The 24,320-nt window shown below is 43.4% G+C and overlaps 1 protein-coding gene across 5 annotated transcripts in view; it reads left to right on the top strand.

The window, feature by feature from the left end:
- Nucleotides 1-24,320, top strand: part of LOC129842521 (thyroid hormone receptor alpha-like) — a 185,779-nt gene that overhangs the window by 26,087 nt on the left and 135,372 nt on the right. Inside the window, exon 2 of one of the 5 annotated variants that reach the window (XM_055911282.1) lies at nucleotides 3,137-3,194. The exons of the other annotated variants lie outside the window; for them this stretch is intronic. The gene's annotated coding sequence lies outside the window, so the exon portion shown is untranslated. The remainder of the gene's footprint in view (nucleotides 1-3,136; nucleotides 3,195-24,320) is intronic. 5 annotated transcript variants of the gene reach the window in all.

Raw genomic sequence — 24,320 nt, 5'->3', positions numbered from 1 at the left:
TTCCAATTTTTAAAGTGGCCAGGTATTTCAAGTCTATATATATATTGGGCAGCAGCCTCTAATGTGCTAGTGATGGCTATTTAATGGATGGCCTTGAGATTGTTTTTCACTCTCTCGTTCCCAGCTGTACTGACCTCACCTTCTGGATGGTAGCGGTTGTGAACAGGCAGTGGCTCGTGGGGTTGTTGTCCTTGATGAGGGTAGAAACTCCAATAAGCTTTGAACAGGTTATTATAGGGACATGAGGTTTGGACCATTGATTTTCTTAGATGATTCTTAGATGATTCTTTACATGATTCTATATACAATTAAGATATTATTTTACCCATTGGTCAAGAGATGCAGTTTTTATTAATGGTCTCTCAACAGTAAGGGAGAGCCCCTTCCAACTTTCATACAGATCATTACATTTCTGACACTATTGCAGTGCAAAGACTTGTTGAACAGTTGATTCATTGGCCAAGAATCCATCTGAAGCCAGCTGGATCACTGATGAAGTTGGCAAGCCAAAGCCAGGATCAAAGGCAAAAGAGTTTGTTACACGTGTTGCCTTAATGAAGAGTAGACATTGTAATTGTTTCATTATCTTCTGAATAGGTAAGAGTAGACTCACTTTCTGTGGCTGCCAAGTCAAGTGGCAGCCCAAGAGCGCCCGTGACCTTCTTGGCAGTGAATATAAATGAATGTCATCAGATGTGCAAAGCCATAATGGCCAAAAACAAAAAGGGGCCATTGAATAATGAAAGAGTATATAAGTGTACTCTACTGTCTTGACTAAATTGCATTATGTTGGTACATTTGCCAAAACAGATACTGATGATAAAATGTATATCTGGATATACGTTCGTACTCAGTCTGAACCTATTGAAGATATCAGGCCATGGTATAGATGGCCACTGTATCCATGTTGATATGTGAGGTACTTTGTCTGTACATTCAGAATTTTAAAAAATGGGTTATTCAAAGTTGAAAGGGTATTTATTGAGTTGCACAAGCGCCGTAATTGTTCTTATGTAAGTTAATTTGTTAAAATAATAAATGTTTGCAGCTCTCAATGATCTAGTAGTGGCAGGGAGATATATTATTATAGTAGCAGTGAGCAGTGGACTGAGAGACGATTAGGGAATATAATGTATAACGTAAATCCTGTATAAATCCTTTGCAGACTGCACCATCCGCTTACATTACTGAACAAATGTACCTAAGACGACCAATGTAAAGAGCAATAGGCTAAGCGTTAGGTTAGACACCTCCATTTGGCTGGAGGATTAAGATGGAAAGCCTTTTAGAGGAAAGCTGGCCACATGAAATTCACTGTAGAGGTTTGCTTTGACCAGCTGACCCCCCCTTCAAACCCCACCCTTTGCAGCTCCCTCTGATTGCCACCCCTCCTGAACCTTCAACTACTTGTTGCCTGTCCCTGGCTAGCCAGAACACACACGGATCACCGAAATCAAGTATTCTCAGCTAACCCTTGTCCTTATTGAATGTATAGTGTGCCTGGAGAACACTTGGCCTTTCATACCTCAGGCGTATTGAGCTGTTTAATCGGGTGGATTTGTCAACAGTTGTCGTTCTATGCGTCTCTGAGGCCACTAATCCTTTTGCTAGAGAGAACGACTTGAAATATCTGTGAGCTATGTTAGTACAGTAGACCAGAATAAAAGGCAGAAGGGAGAGAGGGGTTTATTTTCCCCTGTTCTAGTGCAGTGTTTATGACTCCACAGGTGCAGATATCAGGTTTTGGTGGTTGGAAATGGGGAGGAGGGAGTGGGATAGGTTTAGTGGGAGCTTTGCCGTCTGTATGGGCATAAGGTCATTGACATGTTTGCGTAGCACACAAATGCACAGCACAAGGAGCTATCTTTGGCCATGGCCATGGGTCACCTTGTCTGCTCTACACTAGCACCATGCATACGTGCTACAGATATTTTCATGTGAATATTGCCCATGAATGACAGCAGGCACTGCTGTCTGTTTAAGGAACTAGGAGCCTGCCAACGTGAGGTTATCACGTTATCATCGAACCATATGGAAAAATGTGCGAGGATCCCCCTGACGGCACAGTGAGCAGTTTGGTGATTGTCTAGCTTTCGTCTTGAATAGTTTTCTCATTTGATGGAAAAAGAGCATTCTTTATATTTTGAACATTGTGTGACAAAATGTGAAGTCACTGGGCTATATGGAACAGTTAGCATGTTGTATGTGCAGTGTAGTGTGGTGCAGGGATGTGTTAGCGAATCGCTAGCGGTTGTAGTTGGTGAGAAACAGCTTGATGTGTGTTTTCAGAGGGAGAAGAGTGGGAGAGGGTGCAGTTCAAAGTGAATGTGTTTGACTGTAGTGGAGGATCTGTCAGAGAAAATGAGAGGACATGCGCCGGAGGATGGAGCAGTGGTGACACAGATCCCTCACTCGTGCCTCTCAGGTGGGAGAGTCAGAGTGTATCGCCACTCCATGCCCATCTGTCACTATTGGCGCTGTTAGCATTACTTACTCTCTCTTTCTCTCCCAAGGATTTTGCTTCCATTGAAATCTGAGCGCCTGAGCGATTAAAAAAGAAAAAAAAGGTTTTATGTTTTTTCAGGTCCTTTAAGTCCAAACTTAATTTTATTTTAATTCTCCATGGAGAAATTAGAGATTTTTTTTTCTAAGATTCAGCCAGGCCAAACAAGCCCCTTGCCACGGCCACCACTGAAGACCCTTTTTGATCCAGAATAAAACCCTGTCTCCCTGTACACTCACCCCTTCTCTCAGCTGGGACAATGGAGGAAGCAAGCTACAGTATTTTTTCAGTAGAACTGAGTTAGGATGCATTTAGCATACAGTGGGAGTGATGCCAGTCTTTGGGTCGCCTGAATCTCCAACAGTATGATTCACCACATGGCTCACTGTAATCCCAGTGGATATTTTTGGACCGGATGCATTCTGAACCTTGACTCTACACTTGAGAGAAATTCATTTTTCAGATGGGCATTTTAAGTCTATACTTTACTGGAAAGACACTTACACAGATGTATTTTTTTCCTGCTGCATTACAATGCTTAGAGACGTGACATTTAAACCAAAGCTATGAGGATATATCCACACAAATACATACTTCAGTGGCATTTAAATGTAATTGTCATTTCTATTCCAGGTTGTGACATTTTAACAAGAAATTTCACCTGGAAATCAAGTGGATCCAATTTTTTCTGGTAAGTTATTTATTTTTTGTCTAGACAGGAAATAATAATTATTTAAGAGGTTCGGAATATGAGAGAGATATAGTGCCTAAAGTATTCAGATCCATTGACTTTTTCCACATTTTGTTACGTTACAGCCTTATTCTAACATTGATTAAATTGTTTTCCTCATCAATCTACACACAATACCCCAGAATGACAAAGCAAAACCAGGTTTTTAGACATTTGTGGAAATGTATAAAAAAAATAAAAAAAATATCACATTTACGTAAGTACTCAGTCCTTTGTTGATGCACCTTTGGCAGCGATTACAGCATCAAGTCTTCTTGGGTATGACGCCACAAACTTGGCAGACCCATATTTGCGGAGTTTCTCCCATTCTTCTCTGCAGATCCTCTCAAGCTCTGCCAGGTTGGATGGGGAGCGTTGCTGCACAGCTATTTTCAGGTTTCTCCAGAGATGTTCAATCGGGTTCAAGTCCAGGCTCTGGCTGGGCTACTCAAGGACATTCAGAGACTTGTCCCCGAAGCCACTCCTGAGTTGTCTTGGCTGTGTGCTTCGGGTCGTTGTCCTGTTGGAAGGTAAGTCTGAGGTCCTGAGTGCTCTGGAGCAGATTTTCATCAAGGATCTCTCTGTACTTTGCTCCATTCATCTTTGCCTCGATCCTAACTAGTCTCCCAGTCCCTGCTGCTGAAAAACATCCCCACAACATGATGCTGCCACCACCATGCTTCACCTTAGGGATGGTGCCAGGTTTCCTCCAGACATGATTCTTGGCATTCATGCCAAAGAGTTCAATCTTGCTTTCATCAGACCAGAGAATCTTGTTTCTCATGGTCTGAGAGCCTTTAGGTGCCTTTTGTCAAACTACAAGTGGGCTGTCATGTGCCTTTTACCGAGGAGTGGCTAGTGTCTGGCCACTCTACCATAAAGGCCTGAATGGACTTTTATCTCCCTCACTAATGTTAAGCATCAGCTGTCAGACAGCTTACCGATCATTGTACCTGTACACAGCCCATCTGTAAATAGCCCACCCAACTACCTCATCCCCATATTGTTATTCATTTTTTTGCTCCTTTGCAGCCCAGTATCTCTACTTGCACATCGTCTTCTGCACATCATCTTCTGCACATCTATCACTTCAGTGTTAATGCTAAATTGTAATTATTTCACCACTATGGCCTATTTATTGCCTTACCTCCCTAATCTTACTACATTTGCACACACTGTATATCGATTTTTCTATTGTGTTATTGACTGTATGTTTGTTTTTTCCATGTGTAACTGTGTTGTTTGTGTCACACTGCTTTGCTTTATCTTTGCCAGATCGCAGTTGTAAATGATAACTTGTTCTCAACTGGCCTACCTGGTTAAATAAAAGTGAAATAATAAAAATAAAATTGGTGGAGTGCTGCAGAGATGGTTGTCCTTCTGGAAGGCTCTCCCATCTCTACAGAGGAAATCTAGAGCTCTGTCAGAGTGACCATCAGGTTCTTGGTCACCTCCCTGACCAAGGCCCTTCTCCCCTGATTGCTCAGTTTGGCCGGGCAGCCAGCTCTAAGAAGAGTCTTGGTGGTTCCTAACATCTTCCATTCAAGAATGATAGAGGTCGCTGTGCTCCTGGGGACCTTCAATGCTGCAGAAATGTTTTGGTACCCTTCCCCAGATCTGTGCCTCGACACAATCCTGTCTCGGAGCTCTACAGACAATTCCTTCGACCGCATGGCTTGGTTCTTGATCCAACATGCACTGTCAACTGTGGTACATTATACAGACAAATGTGTGTCTTTCCAAATCATGTCCAATCAATTGAATTTACCACAGGTGGACTCCAATCAAGTTTTAGAAACATCTCAAGGATGATCAATGGAAACAGGATGCACCTGAGCTCAATTTCGTGTCTCATAGCAAAGTGGTTGAATACTTATGTAAATAAGGTATTTCTGTTTTTTATCTTTTATAGATTTGCAAACATTTCTAAAAAACAGTTTTTGCTTTGTCATTATGGGGTATTGTGTGTAGATTGCCGAGGATTTAATTTAATTTAATCCATTTTAGAATAAGGCTGTGATGTAACAAAATGTGGAAATAGTCAAGAGGTCCGAATATTTTCCAAAAGCACTGTATATTGGTAATACACCTGTAATATACGTTTTGGTTGCAGTGTACTGAAAGTATTATTGCCATATAAAATTTGGTTGATCTGTGCATGCAGAGCAAGTGGCTACAATGATGAAGGTTCTGAGTAGTGTAGGATCAACAGTGCAATGCTATAAATGTTAGGTTGCAGAGCAGGATCAATAGTGCAATGCTATAATGTTAGGTTGCAGAGCAGGATCAACAGTGCAATGCTATAATGTTAGGTTGCAGAGCAGGATCAATAGTGCAATGCTATAATGTTAGGTTGCAGAGCAGGGTCAACAGTGCAATGCTATAATGTTAGGTTGCAGAGCAGGATTAACAGTGCAATGCTATAATGTTAGGTTGCAGAGCAGGATCAACAGTGCAATGCTATAATGTTAGGTTGCAGAGCAGGATCAACAGTGCAATGCTATAATGTTAGGTTGCAGAGCAGGATCAACAGTGCAATGCTATAATGTTAGGTTGCAGAGCAGGATCAACAGTGCAATGCTATAATGTTAGGTTGCAGAGCAGGATCAACAGTGCAATGCTATAATGTTAGGTTGCAGAGCAGGATCAACAGTGCAATGCTATAATGTTAGGTTGCAGAGCAGGATCAACAGTGCAATGCTATAATGTTAGGTTGCGGTGTCGGATCAACAGTGCAATGCTATAATGTGAGGTTGCAGAGCAGGATCAACAGTGCAATGCTATAATGTTAGGTTGCAGTGTCGGATCAACAGTGCAATGCTATAATGTTAGGTTGCGGTGTCGGATCAATAGTGCAATGCTATAATGTTAGGTTGCAGTGTCGGATCAATAGTGCAATGCTATAAAGTTAGGTTGCAGTGTCGGATCAACAGTGCAATGCTATAATGTTAGGTTGCAGTGTCGGATAAATAGTGCAATGCTATAATGTTAGGTTGCAGTGTCGGATCAACAGTGCAATGCTATAATGTTAGGTTGCAGAGCAGGATCAACAGTGCAATGCTATAATGTTAGGTTGCGGTGTCGGATCAACAGTGCAATGCTATAATGTTAGGTTGCAGAGCAGGATCAACAGTGCAATGCTATAATGTTAGTTTGCGGTGTCGGATCAACAGTGCAATGCTATAATGTTAGGTTGCAGAGCAGGATCAACAGTGCAATGCTATAATGTTAGGTTGCAGAGCAGGATCAACAGTGCAATGCTATAATGTTAGGTTGCAGAGCAGGATCAACAGTGCAATGCTATAATGTTAGGTTGCAGTGTCGGATCAACAGCGCAATGCTATAATGTTAGGTTGCGGTGTCGGATCAACAGTGCAATGCTATAATGTTAGGTTGCAGTGAGGCAAGGCAGTGGGTGCTGTTGACTAGTTTTGTGGTTTTATTAGTCAGCTCCGTCATTGAACAGAGGGAAGTGGTTGGCTTGGCTACCTCTCCCCAAAGTCAGCAGTCCAGGAAATACCTCAACAAAGTATTAGAGAAAGAAATATGGGTCAACCAGAGAGCACCAGATGAAGAGTAAACTGTTGGTTGGTAGATGGAGTGTTTATGGTGTAGCGTTGAGTCATTTTACTCTTTGTTATGATAGCTTCACTTTCACGGCTCTATTTTTATTGTAACCTGAGCTGATTGGCTGGGATGGTCCGGGGTCACGGTTAGTTCAAGATCATTTCGTTGAGGTTAACGTCTGGAGATGGGGCCTAGTAAGCCACAGAATGGGGATGGAAGGACAATGACTGCTTTGTTTAGTCTACAAACCCATGGGAGGTATGGCGTCAATTGCACCTAATCTGCTATTTCATATTGACACAGTACAGACTGTGCTTTATTTTTTTATTTTATTTCACCTTTATTTAACCAGGTAGGCTAGTTGAGAACAAGTTCTCATTTAACATGAAGCACAATGACAGATGACGCTATGCTTCTCCTCTGCTTACAACCAATTGACATGTTTTCACTTTCTTTTGGTTGCGGAGTAGGCTGTGTGACATGGGTCATAAAGAAGTTGGTTGAGTCCGTGAACCCAAGGTTTGCTAAGACACTGCAGTCGTCGAGTTCAAACTGAACTTTTGTTACCGCCGCAACGTCCTGTTGCGACTAGACTAGCCCAGAAAAAGACAAACAACAGTAGCCTTTTAAGTGAAATGAAAGCTTGGGTCTGCTATGGGAAATATCAGAAACAATTGTATTAATGGAGATATTATCAAGTCTTTTTCATTCTATTTATAATGTCATGCAGACTAGATAGTATAATGCAAATATGATATTCTATTCTGTTAATCTCATATGGTCTCAGGCTGACATGGTATCTTTTTGATTGGACTTAAGTGTCAATGTTAAAGTCAATGTGTGAAACACATTACTTTATGGAAGTGGGGCATATGGGCAAACAATACCCACCCTACCATGGGACTAGCTAGGGTTGCCCTGACACCACACCACCCGTCCTTTGAGGCCCTCTTCATAAGGGGCTTATGGGCTCTGGAACAGCTGCTGGTGCCTGGTTGTCATGGCAAGTGCCCTCCGCCAGAGCCTGGTATCCTTTCCGGTGGGGTAGTTGTTTGTTTTTCCACGTCAAAAGGAAGTTTACTTCCATTCAGCCCTTTCCCTCTCTTTGAGAACATCCATAAGTTAAACTGAAGCTTCAGCAATTTTTTATTTAACTAGGCAAGTCAGTTAAGAACTAATTATTATTTACAGTGACAGCCTAGGAACAGTGGGTTAACTGCCTTGTTCAGGGGCTGAACGACAGATTTTTACCTTGTCAGCTCTGGGGATTCGATCCACCAACCTTTGGGTTACTGGCCCAACGCTCTAACCTCTAGGCTACCTACCGCCTTTCATAGGCAAACAATTGCATGAGAATTTCAGCTACAACAGCATGTTTTTCTTGAATTGCAAAAACTTAAAAGCTCTGTGGTCAGAATGAGGTCAAACACATTATTTTGGAGCCAGGCCCTCAACACTCATGCCCCCACACCTCATTTATTATGAGGGGCCTTCAACCACTCATTGCTGACACTATAGCGCTCTGTCTCTCAAGGTAGAAACGTCCATGCTAGCTCACGAGATTGACAGCCATTAAAACCACAACGGGGACACAGAGCAGGGACTGACAATCCCTTTGAATTGTTTTACATGAGCGGGCTGTGATAGCCTTGTCTCTGATAGCTCTGAAAAAGTGACAGAGGGAGAGTGAGGAGGAAATTGACACAGTCATTGTAGAGTGCTTGGTGGCCCTCATTTATCCAGGTGACTGACTGCAGTGTCTGGTTAGCGTAATTCACTAACAGGCTGAAGTTTTCCACCAGTGGCATGTAATTTGCATGAGTGGATTGCAGGTTGGTGAATGGTGTAGGGGTGGGTATTTGAAATGATTTCACTATTCAAAACATATCATCATATTTTAGGAGATGTCCAGATAGTCGAAATACACATATTTAAAGGATTTTTTTGTTTTGTTTGTTTATTACAATGGAGACTGTGCTTGTTTCAGAGGAGCAGAGGCCGGTGTGTGTGACAGTCTGTGTTAGGCACAGAGGGAGAAAGAGAGAGAGAAAGTAGGTTGTTGCTGCCATAGGTTATCTATCATACCATCTGGTAGTGCCTGTCTTGACTGCATCAAATCGTTGTAAAGAAGCTAGTCAGCTAGCTAACTAAAGTAGCCAAGCTAAGTTAGCCAAGTAGCTAGCTAAAGTAGCAAGGCTAATTGAGGCAATTTTTCTGCGCTCCCCGTAATTGTCTACAACAACTCCATTCATATGAAACAACAGCCTACCTGTTGGTTGATCATTGTAGCCTACTCCTTCTCATTTCGCCAACTTAATTCCATAATTGTAATATTTTTTACATTGATTAGAAATCTCCCACATGGAGCCTCTGACTGTAGCGCAGCTATGACTGACCAACAATAACAACAAGCTACACTTGTGTAAGTGTAACCGGTGTGAAATGCCTAGCTAGTTAACGGTGCTCGCTAAAAGCGTGTCAATCGGTGACGTCGCTCGCTCTGAGACCTTGAAGTATTTGTTTCCCTTGCTCTGCAATAGCCACGTTTTTTGTGGAGCGATAGGTAACGATGCTTCGTGGGAGGCAGTTGTTGTGTTCACAGAGTCCCTGGTTCGAGCCCATGTTGGGGTGAGGAGAGGGATGAAAGCAACACTGTTACATAGGCTACCGGTGCATATTTCTTATGGGAAACACACATAAAAACTTTTCATTGTTTAAATAGGCCTATCTTTTTATTTTTGTTAATGAATACTCTCCCAAATTATCGAATTAAGGTCTTCTGTCAATTTCCAACTGCATTATATCCTGACTGCTTCTAGATAGGCTGTAGCCCTACAAGCAACAGGGGTTGAATAGGCATTTTAAATAGGCATACAGGCATGTACAGTACATTCAGAAAGTATTTAGACCCCTTGACTTTTTCCACATTTTGTTACGGTACAGTCTTATTCTAAAATGTATTAAATTGTTTTTTTTCTCATCAATCTACACACATAATGACAAAGCAAAAACTGGTTTTGAGAAGTTTTAGCAAATGTATAAAAAAAATCTACTCAAATATCACATTGACATAATTATTCAGACCCTTTACTCACTACTTTGTTGATGCACCTTTGGCAGCGATTACAGCATTGAGTCTTCTTGGGTATGACGCTACAAGCTTGGCACACCTGTATTTGGGGAGTTTCTCCCATTCTTCTCTGTAGATCCTCTGTCAGGTTGGATGGGGAGCATCGCTGCAGAGCTATTTTCAGGTCTCTCCAGAGATGTTCGATCGGATTCAAGTCCGGGCTCTGGCTGGGCCACTCAAGAACATTCAGAGACTTGTCCCGAAGCCACTCCTGCGTTGTCTTGGCTGTGTGCTTAGGGTCATTGTCATGTTGGAAGGTGAACCTTCGCCCCAGTCTGAGGTCCTGAGCGCTCTGGAGCAGGTTTACATCAAGGATCTCTCCGTTCATCTTTCCTTCGATCCTGACTAGTCTCCCCGTCCCTGCCGCTGAAAAACATCCCCACAGCATGATGCTGCCACCACCATGCTTCACTGTAGGGATGTTACCAGGTTTCCTCCAGATGTGATGCTTGGCATTCAGGCCATAAAGTTCAATCTTGCTTTCATCAGACCAGAGAGTCTTGTTTCTCATGGTCTGAGAGTCCTTTAGGTGCCTTTTGGCAAACTCCAAGTTGGTTGTCATGTGCCTTTAACTGAGCAGTGGCTTCCGTCTGGCCACTCTACCATAAAGGCCTGATTGTTGGAGTGCTCTAGAGATGGTTGTCCTTCTGGAAGGTTCCTCCATCTCCACAGAGGATGAAGACAGCTTGTCTGTCTGTCGAAAAATTGGTTATGAGCTCCTAGAGTGTTCTACTCAGATGATCTTATCCAGAGTAATTAGGGTTAAGTGCCTAGCTCAAGGGCACATCGGCAGCTTTTTTATCTAGACGTCTCGGGATTTGAACCATCAACCTTATGGTTACTGTCCCAACGCTCTTAAACTTTAGTCTACCTTCCGCCCCATCCATCATCCAACGGTAATTCTTGACAATGTGGAGCATTTCCAAAAGGTCATTATTAATATCTCTTTGAAAGATGAATAGTTCCAGTCATACAACATGAACAATAGCGCTATTTTGTTCGGCTGACAAAGTAAATAAAAAAATAAAGAGAAATTTGCCTTCTGGCGCTTTACAAAATAATGTACTGTACCTCAAAGACATGCTGGCGGAAACTATAACCTGGTTTCTTATGCTAATCAAGACTGGTCTCGTCTCGTGGTTGTTGGTCATGGCATTGGTCATGGTTTTTATTAATTTATTTATTAAACATTATTTATTAACCATAAATCACTTTTTGTTGCACAATTGTATACATTGAATTTGCCATATTTTTCACATTCCAACAATTCTTCCTAATGTTCAATAAGAACCGACACCAACAAAGTTGCTCTGCATAAAAACAAGTTTCACTCTGGATGGATGTATGGGAACGTTTTTTCTCTCTCTCTTTCATTCCCCTCCGGCGGTGTCCGTTGAAGTAAAACAAAAAAACAGGTGCAGCCGGGAGGGAGTGATATGAACTTGAGACCCTGCTCAAACAGTCGGGCGACCACGCTATACAATCAGTCTAGTCTTGTCTTTGAACAGAATAAAAGGAACTGTTTGGAGAGTGGGACCTGGTTGGACCACTCTGCTTTCAGTGTCCCTACTCCCGATTGTGATGTGTGTTTTCCTTTTGACTTTGTGTGGGCTCAGCCTTATAGGATTAGAGATAAGGATATCATAGCATGGATAAGTACGTATTGTGTGTAGCTGAGGACAAAAGAGGGTCGTTGCTGTTTAACAGTGAATCTTTATAAGTAACACTCTCTGTAGATAAGTAATACAGTAAGTCTGGAAATAATCAGGGAAGAACTGGGTAATTTTACCCTGAGACGTAAGAACATGCTGGCTCACTCTCTGTGTGTTGTGTGTGTGTGTGTGTGTGTGTGTGTGTGTGTGTGTGTGGCGCACACACACGCATGAGTGTGGGTAAGGGATTGAGGGCTCGGCGAAACACTTTGTTCCTTGCTTGAGTAATAATGAAAAGTGCAGTGATGGTGCAAAGAGCTGGTCTTGATTTCAAAAGCTTGATTCCACCAAGAAAAGACACATTGTCGTCCGGGTCACTTTGGGCTATTTTGTACAGCTAGGATAGCCATATTTAACGTGTTTGTTACGTCCAAACTGCAATAAACAGTGTCACAAAGCTTTGTATACAGTGTATACCGCTGTAATCAAGACCAGACTAGTAACCCAAGTTAAGAGAAAGCATGGGGGAAAAAATAAAGAAAAAGAAGGAGGGGGAGGGAAGAGATAAGGACGTATGTGGCAACTGGAGGCTAGCGGTGGGCATCGTTAGCTAGCTAGTTTAGAGAGGGCATTCCGTGTCTTTTGTTGACAGCCACAAGTATTCCGCTTTCTCAGCCTCCCTCCGGCACGCTCACCACACAAATGAGCTGTGGAACCCTCCAGTAAACAGGGTTGCTATAGGTCACAGCACCGCAAGAAGAATAGAGGGAAGCGCTTTAATTCACACACAGAGGGAGGAAGGAGGGAGAGAGAGAGGCCGCGCTAACACACAGGGTCACTCACACATCCAGTAACCCGTGTGGTATGCACACAGAGGTCCGTCGGTTAATAGTTTCTGTTTGGAGTTGTTACGAGCATGTGGGATAGGTTTTCTGTATATCCAGGCAAAGCCATGGGAGGGAACGACTCATTTGGCACAGTGGATACACTCAACCACATGCATAACACAGGCAGATGAACACGTAAAAGCACACACACAAGACACATCATCCTATTTCCCCTAACCTTAAGCCTAACCCTTGCCCTAACCCAAACATTAACCCCTAAACCTAACCCTTAACTCCAATACTAATTGTAATCCTAACCCTAAAATAGGGTTACAACCCTAACCCTTTTGTCCTCATGGAGACCTGGGAAATGTTCCCACGAGGGAGAATCTTCCTTGTTTTACTATCTATTTGGGGACTTTTGCGCACACACACACACACACACACACACACACACACACACACACACACACACACACACACACACACACACACACACACACACACACACACACACACACACACACACACTATCCTTGAGGGTACCAAACAAAAACCTATTTTCCCTAACCCTCAGTCAAGGAGAGAAGAGCTGCTTTCTCCAACCTCTAATTGTTTTCTAACTGGATGGGATTAGCAGCACTTCTTCTGTTTCTTCACAGAGGACCTTCTGCACTTTGGGCCAATTTGGAAACTTTTTTTTGCCATGACCTTTATTTACTTTGAGTTTATTTGTAGATAGATTTTTTTTCTTTTCGTCTCTGCTACCTGAGGAGTCCGAGAAGGACGAAACGCGTTGCAGCTCTACTCCCCTTCTGTGCCTCTGCCGATGTGATAGCCATAAGGTGGACGGGTGCTTGCCCTGAGTTTTTTTTATTTTTTGCTTGTTGTGTTTTTCCATTTCCCTGCTTTTTCTCTTTTCTCCTCTCTTCTACTTACTCACCTTCCTTCCCACTTGTTCCACTCAGCCACACAGACATGTGCAGACATGTACAGACATGTACAGACATGTGCAGACACAGGAAAGGCAATGTTTTGGACCTAAGGGGCCACGTTGTGTGTGTGTGGGTGTGTGGGCGCACTGCGTGGTCAGTCTGTTGCTCCTCGTCGCCCCAGTCTCCCTCGGTGAGGGTCAATGTGGTGATGCAGAGGAACGTAGCTGCGGGCTGAGTTTCAAGGAGCTCGGGCTTAGGTTGCGGCGAGGGAGGGGCCACCCGACGGATAGCTAGACAGACACGCACACAAGGGCTTGCAGGCTCAGTGGCTCGCTCTCATAGCAGGCAGGGGGCATAACAATGGTGCGGCTCTCCATCTGACCTTTCTGGGTGGGTATATAAATCTGGACTGGAACAATGGGGGGCCGAATAGTCCACGCTTGGGCTCTCATTCTCCGGTGTGTTGACGGTCAAGCGGAGTGCCACTGATTCATGCATGGATCATAGCAGGGATGCATCTAACAGTCTAAGCAAGAAAAAAAAATGCCAGACACTGACGTCACCTGTCAGAGGCGACGGTTGCGCGGCCAACTGCTGCTTTCGCCTGATGACCCTCCTTCGCAACCGTAGCTGACCTTTTGGAAGGAAGGACATAACGGCCTCTGTGAGGGTTCTCTCCCTGTTACTGTCGGCGCCCTCGCATGTCTCCGTTCTTCTTTGCCTGAACTCTAGCCTTAACCTTACTGGGGTGGGGTGCCTCACCTTAACCTTTGGGGTGGGGTGCCTCACCTTAACCTTTGAGGTGGTGCTTAACCCTAATCTTCTATGCTGACCTGTGTTCCCTGAGGCTTGTGCGTGTGGGTCAGGGTTCCTCATCCTGCCTGTCACAAAGCGGAGTGCATTTTCCCAGGGGTTCATGCATTGTCATTGTAAGGTGCATCTACCACTCTGAGCTTTGTTCCTAATACCTAACCCTTAACCTAACCCTAACTCCTCAACCTATCCCCTAACCCTAATTCTAACCCTAACCCATTGTAAATCTAACCCCTAAGCCTAAAATAGGATTTTTGCTTGTGGGGACCGGCAAATTTTCCTTGTTTTACTATCCTTGTTAGGACTTCTGGTCCCTATGAGGATAGTAAAACCAAAATCACACATCCGTATTTATTTTCCCCGCACACAGGTAGGGGAGAGATGAATGGATAACCTAACGTTGGTATTTGGAAGCGTTCCAGATCAGTCAGCCATGTTCTGCACCTTCTCATTAAACGTAGACCTTTGTCACCGTGGGTCTAGTATCCTTTATTCATGATCCTTTATCCATTCCACCTTCCTGCCAGAGCCCGCTACAAAGGAGGACAGGTCCATGGTTAATGATGTTCCTGTAGTTCCTGGACCCCCCTCACTCGCTCTTCCGCCCTCTCTTTCTGCCCATGCATGCCTCTGCCTGCCAGCTCCGGTGTGTTATCATCATTGCATAACCCTTCAGCCAATAAAGTGCCCCACGTGCCTTTTGGCAAAGCACCTCATGGAATCCCCTGCCAAGGTTAGCCGGGTGCAAAGTGTGCCACTGTCGGTGCCACACCCCTGAGAGTGAGTGTGTGTCCCTTGCTGCTGATTCAGGATGTGTGTGTGTGTGTGTGTGTGTGTGTGTGTGTGTGTGTGTGTGTGTGTGTGTGTGTGTGCGTGCGTGCGTGCGTGCGTGCGTGCGTGCGTGCGTGCGTGCGTGCGTGGTTGTCCTGCTACAGCAGGGATCATCAACTAGACGCAGGCTGATTCTTTTCTTGAGCGGATGGTCAGGGGGCCAGAAGATCATCACAAATGATTTGTAGACTGCAAGTTGACCGCACGGAGCCCAAATAGATATAATATTTGACTAAAACGTAATAATTTCAAGCCTTCCTTACATCCGTATACAATCACATATATCTTACTTTAAAATCACTTGGAGCTGATTTGCTTTTCTTTCACAAACTAGGACATTTCTAAGTGACCCCAAACTTTTGAACGGTTGTGTGTCTGTGTGTGTGTATATATATATATGGGGAGAACAAGTATTTGATAACCTGCAAAATCGGCAGTGTTTCCTACTTACAAAGCATGTAGAGGTCTGTAATTTTTTATCATAGGTACACTTCAACTGTGAGAGACGGAACCTAAAACAAAAATCCAGAAAATCACATTGTATGATTTTTAAGTAATTCATTTGCATTTTATTGCATGACATAAGTATTTGATCACCTACCAACCAGTAAGAATTCCGGCTCTCACAGACCTGTTAGTTTTTCTTTAAGAAGCCCTCCTGTTCTCCACTCATTACCTGTATTAACTGCACCTGTTTGAACTCGTTACCTGTATAAAAGACACCTGTCCACACACTCAATCAAACAGACTCCAAACTCTCTACAATGGCCAAGACCAGAGAGCTGTGTAAGGACATCAGGGATAAAAGTGTAGACCTGCACAAGGCTGGGATGGGCTACAGGACAATAGGCAAGCAGCTTGGTGAGAAGGCAACAACTGTTGGCGCAATTATTAGAAAATGGAAGAAGTTCAAGATGACGGTCAATCAACCTCGGTCTGGGGCTCCATGCAAGATCTCACCTCGTGGGGCATCAATGATCATGAGGAAGGTGAGGGATCAGCCCAGAACTACACGGCAGGACCTGGTCAATGACCTGAAGAGAGCTGGGACCACAGTCTCAAAGAAAACCATTAGTAACACACTACGCCGTCATGGATTAAAATCCTACAGCGCACACAAGGTCCCCCTGCTCAAGCCAGCGCATGTCCAGGCCCGTCTAAAGTTTGCCAATGACCATCTGGATGATCCAGAGGAGGAATGGGAGAAGGTCATGTGGTCTGATGATACAAAAATAGAGCTTTTTGGTCTAAACTTCACTCGCCGTGTTTAGAGGAAGAAGAAGGATGAGTACAACCCCAAGATCACCATCCCAACCGTGAAGCATGGAGGTGGAAACATCATTCTTTGGGGATGCTTTTCTGCAAAGGGGACAGGACGACTGCACCGTATTGAGGGGAGGATGGATGGGGCCATGTATCGCGAGATCTTGGCCAACAACCTCCTTCCCTCAGTAAGAGCATTGAAGATGGGTCGTGGCTGGGTCTTCCAGCATGACAACGACCCGAAACACACAGCCAGGGCATCTAAGGAGTGGCTCCGTAAGAAGCATCTCAAGGTCCTGGAGTGGCCTAGCCAGTCTCCAGACCTGAACCCAATAGAAAATCTTTGGAGGGAGCTGAAAGTCCGTTTTGCCCAGCGACAGCCCCGAAACCTGAAGGATCTGGAGAAGGTCTGTATGGAGGAGTGGGCCAAAATCCCTGCTGCAGTGTGTGCAAACCTGTTCAAGAACTACAGGAAACGTATGATCTCTGTAATTGCAAACAAAGGTTTCTGTACCAAATATTAAGTTCTGCTTTTCTGATGTATCAAATACTTATGTCATGCAATAAAATGCAAATTAATTACTTAAAAATCATACAATGTGATTTTCTGGATTTTAGTAGTTTAGTTTAGTTTTTGAAAGAAAAGCAAATCAGCTCCAAGTGATTTTAATTTTTATCATAGGTACGATAGAAATTACAGACCTCTACATGCTTTGTAAGAAGGAAAACCTGCAAAATCGGCAGTGTATCAAATACTTGTTCTCCCCACTGTATATATATACATACTGAACATAAACACAACAATTTCTACAATTTTACTGAGTTACAGTTCAAATAAGGATATCAGTCAATTGAAATAAATCCATTAGGCTCTAATCTATGGATATCACATGACTGGAAATACAGATATGCATCTGTTGGTTGCAAATATCGTAAAAAAGGTAGGGGAGTGGATCAGAAAACCAGTCAGTATCTGGTGTGACCACCATTTGCTTCATGCAGCACGATACATCTCCTTCGCATAGAGTGGATAAGGCTGTTGATTGTGGCCAGTGGAATGTTGTCCTAAACAAACACATTTGTGCACAAAATGTACGAGAAATAAGCTTTTTGTGCGTGTGTAACAATTCTGGGATCTTTTATCGTTTTGTTTTTTTTGCTCAGAAAACTTGGGGGCTAAATAAAATCACGGGCCGCTAGTAGGGGAACCCTGTGTTACAGTTTCCAACCCTCTCAGCAAACGTCTGAGAATAACCCCTTGACCTGTCTGTTAACTCTTCTATTTGGATTGGCCCCTCACCTCCAGACGCTTTGCACAGCTAGCTAGACAGTATGTTCCTGAAATACCTTCTCAGCTTGCCCCCTTTCCTCCCCCTGTTATCTGCCTCTGCACTGCATATTTACAACATACACGTCCATACATTAGCGTTCAGTGAGCACGCTAGCTGCCAGACATGCCTCTGGGATGTGGGCCGGCTTGTGTTTGGTGGAACATACTGGACTCAAACATCACAGCAACGGTACTATTAATAGAAGGTGCTGATAAAGGGGAAGAAAAGGATCTTGGTTCACCCCGCCACACCGGTTCTGTTTGAAGCTGCTATTCGCTAGGTATGCTAGGCTAAATAGGACATGTCAGTCAAGTTGATGATGTAGCCCAGGCTGTTAGGTAAGAGTGCACTAGCGCTTAGGGATAGGTAGGCTACACTAAATAGGTCAGTCAAGGTGATGAAATTTAGCCTAACCAGGCTGTAGCCTACTGAGTGGGCTCTAGGCTAGTAAGGCTAGGGTATGTAGCTAGCGCAAGTCAAATGTCAGCCTGAACAGGGCTTACCCGGTCTGCAAACATTCATTCAATTGTTACACAGGGATTGGGGGGAGGGTGGGGGGAAATGCCAGGAAAGTGCACTTTGAGTGGGGAGAGCAGGAGGGGCAAGGTCTTTGAATAGGAGATACATCTATAGCCAGACTAATTGCCTCAGCTCATGAAGAGCATTTGTGGATGGATCGACCAGCTATTTAATGGCCCAGTGCAATTTTATATATGTTTGGTTGGAATAATACTGTGAAATTGTCCAAATTATGATGATGCCCTTTTAGTGTAAGAGCTGTTTGAAAAGACCGCCTGAATTTTCAGCCTGTTTTGCTGGGAGGGAGTTTTAGTATTCCATGGTGACATCACCATAGTTAAAAGACCAATAAGAAAAAGAGTTCCAAACCTCTCCTAAAAACAGCACAATTTTTGTTTTTTACACTGAAACCACTCCCAGACAGTCCTATCTAAATTCTCGCTTGAGAATTTGCTCTTTGTTAAGACGTTATTTTTGTTTCTTTTTGACCATTTAAATGGAAAACAGTCACAGCAAGGTACTTAATATATATATAGATAAAAACGGCTGCTTAGCATCAACATGCAATGGTGGTAAACTGGGTGGAATGAGATCTCATCCCTCTGTATCTGATCTCATCCACCCTTAGGTGTTGAGTCTCATCCTCCTTTTCTTGTGGGCCTCATATCTCTTTGGTTACCCAGTACAGTTTGTGTAGCTCTTTCCACCCCTGTACATTTGCAGCTGGAAAGGGGCCCGACCCTTGGCTGACATCCAGCCTCCTTTAACTGCACTGTAATCCCCTTTTATGATCTTGTTTTTTTCTCTCTCTCCCCCACTCGCTTTCCCTTTCACTCACTTTCTCTCTCCCTGGCTCTCTCTTGCCTTGACATATTGTGTATCCAATTGGCTTCTTCAACGTACAGTACTTAAAATCCACCACTCCACACAAACAGTCATGCCATGTACTGTACGCTACACACACACACACACACGCTATGCATGCAGGACGAAGGCAGAGAGGACAGCCAGGTCACCCGTGATACGAGTCAGTATTCGACATCCGTCCATGTCTGAGGACGTCTGGAGAGTGTGGAAACCGGCCACTAGGGGCAACAGTGAGTGCTGTTACCTTCAAGTAGGTTTGGGTTTTGCTAGGGTGCTGTGGATGTGGACGGATGTAAGCATCTGCCTCTGATTCCAAAGGTTGCAATTTTTAATCCAGCGATAGAAAGTTGTTTTTGAGATTTTTGTTTTAAGCCTATCCCAAACCATTCGGATTTAAGGCCTATACTTAAGAATCATGGAAAGAGAAGGTTTCGGGTTCCTTGGTGGCAGAGTTCATAGACCACCTCATCGCCGACCGCCGAAGGAGATGGACATATGAATGTATTGATTTGAATCCTGAAGGTCACCTCCACAGGCCAGCTCCGCCTGAAGTTCCCTGTTGAGCCCTCTTCGGTAGACGGTAAGTAGAGCAGCCTCATTCCATCCACCCCCTGCAGCCATGGAGCGGAACTCGAGGGCATACTCGGCAGCTGAATTGCGTCCTTGTTGAAGTTCTATGAGGAGGTCTCCTATAGGACGACCGGAGGGAGAGTGATCGAATACCTCCTTGAAGAGGGTGTAGAAATGGGTCTCGGATCCGAGTTCTGTGCTGTTGGCAGTCCATATGGCGGTGGCCCAATCTAGGGCTTTGCCTGTGAGTAGAGACAACAAAATCCACCCTGCACTTGTCGGTGGCGAAGTTAGTGGGGATGTGCTCAATATATTTGCTGAATTGCATCAGAAATCCCTGAAATCTCCCAGGTGAACCGTCATACTTTCCAGCCATGGGTATGAATGAAGGAGTGCTATGGGTTACGATACCTGGCATCGGAGGAGTAGGGATAGGCTGGCGGAGAAGATGGCACATTTCCTCCATAAGCTCCTTTTGCTGGGTTAGGCGCCTCTGTAGCGCCGCTGAATCCATTCCGTATTTAGGTGAGGTATTCTGTAATGAATACTCAGGGAGAACAAGGTGTAGATTCACGCGCAGAGTGCGGCAGATGTGCGGCAGATGTTTATTAATCCTTCGCAGACGGCAGGAATCGTGGTCGCAGGCAATGGTCAAACACGGGTAGTCAGTCAAAAAAAACAAACAATACCTAAAAACTGTACAAACAGAAAGAACTGAACTAAATAGGGAGTTGATGAGACCAGGTGAGAAACGAACACAGGTGAAATCAATGAACAAAAAGGAAAGACAGGGCAACGTTCCAGAACACAAAGAAAAAGAACACAAGGTTGACGAAGAAATGAAAAGCAGAACCTTACAGCAAGCATCATCTTGCAGATGTCCTCCAGCACATGTATTCTCCAATATAGACTAACATCAAAGTCCGTAGGCGGTACAGTTTCAATTATGGTCAGATTCAAAGTTAACTTAATATCTGGTCAATGTGCTCAATTTCATAAGAAGGTAAATGGTACTCGAGACAGTGGAATCATTTTTCAATAACAATTCAAATGTATTTCACAAGATCATTTCGTGTACATGTGATGGTGAATGCGTACTAAAAAGATTTACACCTAGTGTGATGTTACACTTTTCACTCAGAATGAAATAAAGGAGGATCAATTAAGTTTTACAACACTCAAACAAAAATCAATATCAACATTTCAGTATCAACCCCCGCGGTTATACCGCTACAAGCCGTAAATGAAAAGACAAACACAAACATATGTATTTCTAGTACATAGCATAAAAAGCTTACTGAAATTATACACTGACTGTATGACAGATGTGCTCATCGGCCTTGTCATAAAAACAGAATGACGCTGTGTTTGTGTGGGTGTGGCTGTGCGTGTGGCTGTGTGTGTGAGTGTGTTTTGGAGGCTTCCTCTAATACAGTACCCCCTCCTCCACCTCTCTCTTTGGCTGCCCTGCCTCTGGTCTTGTCCCTGCATCCTGCTCTGTCTACCATTGGAGACGAGAAAGAGAGGGAGAAAAAAGACAACTCAGGCTGGAAAAATGTGTTATACAGATGTCTGTGGATCAGTGCTTTTGTTGAACAGAGGATCACACTCCTCCTCCTCCTCCCTCTGGCCTGTCTGCTTCTCTTTTCATCCTATACCTTCATATGACCCTTCCGTCTGATTACCCTTGTCTGTCTCTCTCTCTCTGCCCCTTTATCTCTCCCTCGTTCTCCCTCTCTCTCTTTCTCTCTCTGTGTCTGCTACCACTAATTTGTTCTTTTGAATTAAGGAGAATTGCATTTGATGAGACCTTTCTTAGTGGCACCAGCAGCGCTTAAATTCACCAGCCATTACACGTGCGTGTCAATTAACAAAACCCTAATTGATTCATTATTATCTGTTGACACAGTGGTAATATGGAGCAGAGGTCCCAAGGAGGAGGTTTCCATGCACTTTGAGTGCTTTTGTGTATGTGTGTATCAGTGTGTGTGTGTGTCTGTGCGTGCCTGGATGTTTTATGTGTGTGCGTACATCTGTGAGTACCGCTGTGAATGTGTGTGTTTGTGTTTATGCATGTCCACAACGTTTTGTGTGAGTGTAGCTCTTCTGTGGGCCCAGTGTTCGTTAGCCAGGCAGCCTCTGGGGCTCCCAGCAGGGTATGATGCTCAGATGGCAGGCCTGCTGCACATTACCGTAATGATTTACTGACTTTGGCCGTGGCACTGCCCCCCCTCCTCCATTCTTCCACTCCTTCATCCCTGCACTGAAAATGTCACCATTGAGCTTTTGTCCATTGTTTTGGGTCTGGGCTGGATTCTCAGCCTTGTGGCCCTTTTTTAAAAGGAGATGTGCAGACCGGATGTGCTCGATGTGGGCTTGCTGGGAAGAACAGTTAGATTCCTTGTAACATCCAGTCAAACTGTAATGTTGTTCACTGTACTTGTTCTCACACGAAGCACCAGGGATTTAGTGGAATTAAGGCATGTGGGTTTTGTAACAGACAGATCTTTGATGTTTTTCTTTCTGTGGAAATACACATTTTTCATCCCCAACAGTTGTCATTGTGCAACATCACCGTTTCTCCTTTTGGTAGCGCTTACTGAATGTGGTTCTCTTTTTTTACTTGAATAACTGAGACACAACAAAGAGAATCCCCAAGACAAAACAAAAATCAAGACCAATCTGAGGTTATGATTACCATAATTCCAAAGGGCCATGTTGGTCCTGGTGTTCCACATGGGTTTTACGAGCAGGCGTACATTCAGCCGCACAGGTATGAGAATCAAAATAATCTGGTGGCGAAGACAGATTGCAAATTCTGCATTGTTGAGGAGGAGTATGTGGATTGAAGGGGTTTGGACATTACACATCAACATTGAGAGTTCTGAAAGTGGCAGGGGGAGTTGCTGGTCTCCCATCTCAACAGGGATGACTTGGCTCAACCCTCCAATTAAAATGCAGAAAATATGGAGCAGTACTTGGTTCAAAGTAGCTTGTCTAACCAAAACAGAATGGAATTTAGAAGATAAAAAATGGAACAGCCTCCTTTCTTGTAAAATGCTGTATTTTCTTTGTAGCTAGATTCTCTTTTGTTGTTAATTGCACTTTCTGTATAGGCCTATCTGTTTTTTAATGTAAAGTTTTTATATGTTTTTATCATCTCTGAAAATGTTGTCGTCACTTCCTAGGTCTTGGCCAATCGTCTTTGACCACACCAGTCCCGCTCCCCTCTCTCAGAGTTCAATAGCAATGTGTGTTGTAGTGCAGTTATGCTTTTTGACCTGGCATTGAATGTACATTATATCGTTAAATGACACTGCCTTGGATGAAATTGCATCAGATGGTCTTTTTTATGTCTTTATGAAATAGCATCAGGTATTTTTATGTATCACAGTTGTTTAACACAAGGATTTAAACAGTGTTTTTATTGCTTGGGTGTTCTTTTGGACCTGCTTTTTGGTGGTAACATATGTCCTCGAAAGCAAATCTTTCCATCTCTACCTTTCCATCTCTCCATCTCTATGCTCTGTACACAAGTACTTATGGTGTAAGCTAATAGCTAATAGCATAAAATACAGAAATAGTCATACCTCTTGACTTATTACACATTTTGTCATATTACAGCCTGACTTAATATATTTTTTGGACCATCTACAGACAATACCTCATAATGACAAAGTGAAAACATGTTTTTAGACATTTTTGCAAATGTATTGAAAAATAAATACAGGAATATCTTATTTCTATAACTATTCACACCCCTGAGTCAGTACATGTTAGAAGCTGTGAGTCTTTCAGGGTAAGTCTGTAAGAGCTTTGCACACCTGGATTGTACAATATTTGCACATTATTCTTTTTAAAATTCTTCAAGGTCTGTCAAGTTGGTGGTTGATCATTGCCAGACTGCCATTATCAGTTCTTGCCATAGATTTTCAAGCCGATTTAAGTCAAAACTGTAACTAGGCCACAATCACTGTCTCCCAGTGTTTGTTGGAAAGCAGACTGAACCAGGTTTTCCTTTTACTGTGTTGGATTTATCCCAAACATAACGCTTTGTATTCAGGACATAATATTTCTTTCATTGATAATGCTTTTTTTGGTTTTACTTTAGGGCCTTATTGCAAACAGGATGCATGTTTATTCCAAAACTGTACAGGCTTCCTTTTTCCCACTCTGTCATTTAGGTTAGTATTGTGGTGTAACTACAATGTTGTTGATCCATCCTCCGTTTTCTCCGATCATAGCCATTAAACTATTTTAGTCACCATTGGCCTCATGGGGAAATCCTTCCTCTCCAGTAACTGAGTTAGGAAGGACGCCTGTATCTTTGTAGTGACTGGGCGTATTGATACACCATCCAAAGTGTAATTAATAACTTCACCATGCTCAAAGGGATATTCAATGCCTGCTTTTTACTTTTTTTTTTACCCATCTACCAATAGGTGCCCTTCTTTGCGAGGCATTGGAAAACCTCCCTGGTCTTTGTGGTTGAATATGTGTTTCAAATTCACTGCTCGACTGAGGGACCTTACAGATAATTATTTGTGTGGGGTACAGAGACGAGGTAGTCATTCAAACGTCATATTAAACGCTAGTCCATGAGTTCATGCAACTTATTGCGTGACATGTCAAGCACATTTCTACTCCTGAACTTATTGAGGCTTGCCGAAACAAAGTGGCTGAATACCTATTGACTCAAGACCATTTCAGCTTTTCATATTTAATTCATTTGTAAAAATGTCTAAAGACGTACTTACATTATGAGGTGTCGTATGTATGTCA

Source organism: Salvelinus fontinalis, chromosome 1, assembly GCF_029448725.1.
Source record: "Salvelinus fontinalis isolate EN_2023a chromosome 1, ASM2944872v1, whole genome shotgun sequence".
Taxonomy (NCBI): Eukaryota; Metazoa; Chordata; class Actinopteri; order Salmoniformes; family Salmonidae; genus Salvelinus; species Salvelinus fontinalis.
Note: the sequence above shows the minus strand (reverse complement) of the source record. Positions and strands in the feature narration are given on the sequence as shown.